The following is a 5,246-nucleotide window of genomic DNA, read 5'->3' as shown; positions in this document are numbered from 1 at the left end:
ATGCTAAAAGCACAAATGTCCCTGTACATAATGGCAGCCATTTTGTGACTGAGTATTCAGTATTCCACCTCCCTAGGGGAGTGGTAATGACACTGCAGTGTTATGAACTGATTCTTCGGTGCCTGAACAAAAGGTTAAATTGTATCCATTGCACACATTGGCTGCATCCATTGCACATTGGTGGTGGGTGCCAATGGCACAGACAGCATTAATAAAATAAACAAAATAATTTAACTCTCACACTTATGGTCTTTAAAATCAATCAACCCTCCTCCTTATCCCCCTAACCCAGTCCAACATAGTATCACCTATCTGACTGCTTACTTACCTCTCCATGATAGCAGTGACCTCCTCCAGGTTTGTTATCGTCTCTCGCACTGGCTGTGCTTGTGTAGTAACTCCTCATGGACTTGAATTGGATCATATTTCCAACAGTAGAGACCCTACAGGTACAGCCCCATTCAAGTCTATGGGGAGTTACTACTTGGGTGAATCCAGCACCATAGATAAATTGGGCTTTAGGATATAAACACTGGAGAGGGTAGGTAAGCATCTGAGTGGGGAAGTTCTAGTTTAGGAGGCTAGTGGGGTTAAGGTTAAATAGAACTTGCCCTTTTTGATTATACCACTGTTGACCCGAGTGTATTGGACACATTTCTGGCTCTCAGACAGAGTCATGAGAAAGTTGAAGCATGACATAAATACAGGATGTACTGATAACTTAAGTATATGTTGCCACTTTGCTCATCTCAAGCTAGCTGCTGTAGTGCCTGCAAGACAAGTGATGCCTTACTACAGGAAATTGGTCTTCACTTTAGGTGGGACTACGACTGTGCTGTTCCCTTTAATATTTAAATATGAATAAGAATTTCCAAGCAGGTCCGCAGCAAGTGCCTCGGTGTCTCATATTCAGAAAGCCTGATGTAACAGAATGACAGGAAGTTTGTCACACCCTCCTTACTTTTGCTCTCCCGTTGTTCTGTTCGGCCGACAATTCCCAATACATCTGGGTATGGAAAAGCATGTGACTCACTGACCTTCCTAGAAATAAAGTATGTCACCAGCAACATACTTTATTATTTTTCTTTACCAGTATACCGGTCAGGAGTGTGAAGGGATAGGTATAAGATCGCTGACCCTTCATCTCACATGACAGCGCTGGTTCTTTACATTTGCTTAGGCATCTATCTTTGTCACTTGGCGTGCTGGAAGCATTTCTTTGCCCTTATGTAAGCATTCACATGCAACTTGGGCCTTACTTAGTGCTTCCATTCTTCGCTCCCAATTAACTTTTATTGTTCATCACAAGCACAGACCCTCCAACCAGGATCCTCCCTCTGGGTGTACTGTGCTTGTGCTGAACAATAAAGTTTAATCCTAAAGCTACCCATAGGCGGTATGGAATTTGTCCAATCTGGCTGTTTGACCAGACCAGGTGACCTTCTCTGCTGATTATTTATTTCTGCTATTCCAAACATTGTTAAGTGTTGGGGAGCGAGGGGAACAAGGGAAAGGTTAGTATCAGTTTGTCAAGGGTTGGGTTTTAAAGAGACTCTGTTACTTGGCTATTTTAGTCCTCTTTAAGCAAGTTTAAAAACATTGGCATAATAATATAGATAAGATACCAGAAATCCAGTGTTTTGACTTCTGCTCCTTTTGCCAATCTCCGTTACAGTTATTGGGAGGGTTATAGCTAGACTTTCAGGGTTATTCACAAAAGGGTGAAGAGTTTGGAGGAGTGAACAATCTAGGACAACATAGCTGAACGGGAAAGTGAGCGGATTTGGAGAATTTTTCCAATTCGGCTATTTTGGCCTAGATTAGAGCTGCAGCTAACGATTATTTTCAAAATCGATTAGTTGGATAAAAGTTGACAACTTTTTCAATAATCGATTATAATCGATTATGTTGATTAGTTGTTGCAGCCCTAGCCTAGATTGTTCACTTCTCCTGTCTTCTCCAAACTCTTCACCCTTTTGCGAATAACCCTGTTTGTGTAACTCTAGTTGCCCCCAGTAGGCATGTCATTGACAGCCTGGGCTCACAGGAAACTGGTGGGACAATGCTGGACATCATTCATCCTGGAAAAGCATCAGTATCTGTGGAGGATATTGCTGGAGAGGCAGTAAGTATTGCAACTGTACTCAACCAGTATTGGTCAATGTAACTTTGAACTTGAGTAAAACTGGAGTTCTGCTTTAAGTCAAAATTAAAATACAATTTAAGGATAATAGGTGCTGTGGATAATCTTTGGGGTTACTAGAATACATAGATGACCTGATGTTAAGTATTGTAATAACCTGAAAGATGCTTTCAGATTTTAGAATTGGGTGCTCTTTTATATGGGTAATTAGCTTCCAGTGATGGATCCACTAGAACGAAATATTGGCTTACTCTCCTCTTCCCTGACATTGTCTAACTGTGATTAATTTGGGTTGCAAGAATTCTACTGTATATAAAGCCACGGGAGGAAAGGATTAGGACACATTGCTCCATACTATTCAGGAAGCTCGGTAGATTGTTTGTTTTATTTTATGAGGAAGCCTGTGGTGTGTGGAAGTTAAACTGCCACTCTTGAATTTGTATTTATCAGCCAGTCCAGTACCAGTTCTAAAATAATCATATTTGTTTATTTGACGGAAATTGCTCTTTCTAGTCGGTTGGCCTGAATCTCAGCTGAAGGCAAGACCTTCATTGTTTGGGCATCTCTCCTGGATGCCTTCTGTTCTACTAACGTGTCTCTTTGCCTCTATCATTAGCAACCCTACGTCTCTACTTAATGTCTCCTAAAGCAGCACTAAACTAAAAAATTAAGGTACATTTAGTTTTTTTTTTTTTTAACTGCTTCCGGGAGCTCTCTAGATCTGAGCGGGCGTCTTTAGACGTCCGCTCAGACACGCCCCCTCGCGCGCACCGCTGTGGGAAATGCCCGATGTTTTCTTCGATTTTACGGGTGCGCACAATTTTAAAGCTTGACATGTTTGGTGTCTATTTACCCGACGTGACCCAATCTTTTATATTTTACCAAAAAACTGGTTAATAAATGTTTCCTAACATAATGTAAAAAAAAAACTTTTTTTTTCTTAAAAATTTTCAGTAATTTTTCCTAATTTATAATAAAAAATAAAAACCCCAGTGGTGATTAAATACCACCAAAATAAAGCTCTTATCTGTCCCTAAAAAATGGTATAAAATTAATTTCAGTACAGCGTTGCATGACGGAATAAACGTCAGTCAAAATACTGCAGTGCTGAACACTGAAAAATGGCCTGGCCAGGAAGGGGGTCTAAACACCTTGTCTTGAAGTGGTTAAAGTGAGACCGCAGAGATGGTGGCAACGGGTAATAGAATCCTAAATTTACCTGCCCAGGCCAACAGAGATTCTTTAGCACTCTGAGTCACATGACCTTATAACCTGTCAACCTTGCATTGGAGTGCTGAAGTTAGCAGAATGTTTATAGCCAGAGTGCACAAAGACTCTTCTAATTGTTTGCATGATGCAGTGCTGCTGCAGGTCACATGGCCTTGTGCTGAGTTTAGGTCATGTGACTTAAATGCTGCAACATCTCCTTGTTATGCCGGACAGGAACGTTTAGGATGATATCATATCATCCTTAAAGAAAATCTAAACTCACGTACTGAAATCTCGTCTTAGCTTAAAAGTGATGTTAAAATCAAAAGGCTTTAAACTATTTCAAATGCTGATTAAATCACTTGCAATTAATGCTCCTCCTTGAGGTTTTAAAGTTTGTTTCCTGCAGAATCAGCTGGTCCCCTTTGCAGTGACCCTGATATCCTGTATTAGGGTGGCTCCTTTCCCTTACAGGGTCCTAGGTGGCCACCCTTATGTGTGTGCTAGTAAGATGCAAGACAAGCAACTCTCCTGCTCCCTGTTCCGCACTCCTCATTCCCCTGTTCCCCACTCTTCTCCAAACTAATAGATTAACAGCTACAGCAGACAGTGCTGTCCCTTTTGATCTTGTACTGGACTGGAAGTTCCGGGAATCAGAGCAGAGAGAGTTGGAGCTGTTTGGAAACCTGATGACTGTAAGTGCTTGGGTAAAGAAATACTTTGTTGATCAATGCATATTTGTTTGCTATGGATTCATTATTGAAAAAAAGTTTGAGCGTTTGATACTACTTTAACAAGGTAACATTTCAATAGGTGGCCGTCTAATTAAAATACTACCTGGTGATTCTGCCTACCTAACTTCCTCTTATGGGGTGACACCCACCTTCCGCATTGTTGCTTTGTCATATTCTCCCCAATAGAAATATAAGTGATTGAGCTGACACATTGTACGGGCATGGTCTACCGTTATCACTATCTGGAAGCCATTTTTGAGTAATGATGTACGGCCATATCCGTAGCAAGTTCATGTAGAAAGGAAGTGGTTTAAAGTTGCTGGAGGAGAGCAGCGCACTATGAGGAAGACAAAAAGGTGAAAACCATATTTAATGAAATGTAAAAATAAATCTCCATTTATTGATACACAGTGCCTTAAGGTGTCCATACACACAGTATTCACACAGTGGGTGCCGCTGTCGGCACCCCTTTTGTCTGGCATCCTTCGATCAGCTGATTTTAAGGAGTCGGTTGGGAAATCTTCGAATGAACAGAGCTGGCAACCAATGAGCTGCCGCCTCTGTTCAGGTATTTTGACTGCTGCCGCCGGTCGCTGTCGGAATACAAAGGAAACAACGGGAGATTCCTCGATCAACGCTTGTAAAAATGTTGATGGAGGAATCTGTTCTATTTTTTGCGTTCAACCCAGGGGCTGAATGAGAAAAAAATTCAAACATTGTATGGCCACCTTTTGGCAAACTAAAAGTCAGCCAGTTGGAGTATAGGTTTACTTTGTCTCCCTGAAGTGTGACGTTGGATCTGTTTTATCAATGAGGTATTTAGGAGAGATGTTCTAAAAGCATATTGGCCCACCCTCTCAGCCAAAAGCCAGATCAACTATTTCTTTGTTAAAGTGGCTAAAACGTAGAGAAGCACCGATACTAATATCGGTAACGGTGCCAATGCCGAGTATTTTGGCGAGTACTCGAACTCGCCCAAATGCTCCAATGCCTAGCCCGATACTTGAGCTTCCGGTAATAAGAAGCCGGGCAGTGAGTCATTACACGCTGTCCGGCTTCCTAATTGGCCGTGAAGCCGCCTCCATGCTCCATCACTTGTGACGAGGGAGCATGGAGCCAGCCAATCAGCAGCCAATGGAGCCAGCCAATCATTACCCCCC

The 5,246-nt window shown here is 41.9% G+C and overlaps 1 protein-coding gene across 2 annotated transcripts in view; it reads left to right on the top strand.

The window, feature by feature from the left end:
- Nucleotides 1-5,246, top strand: part of TLK1 (tousled like kinase 1) — a 136,908-nt gene that overhangs the window by 76,890 nt on the left and 54,772 nt on the right. The gene's annotated exons all lie outside the window — the stretch shown is intronic.

This window comes from Nanorana parkeri, unplaced genomic scaffold (assembly GCF_000935625.1).
Source record: "Nanorana parkeri isolate BGI_ZX_2015 unplaced genomic scaffold, ASM93562v1 scaffold1361, whole genome shotgun sequence".
Lineage (NCBI taxonomy): Eukaryota > Metazoa > Chordata > Amphibia > Anura > Dicroglossidae > Nanorana > Nanorana parkeri.
This window is presented reverse-complemented; position numbering and strand designations above follow the sequence as displayed.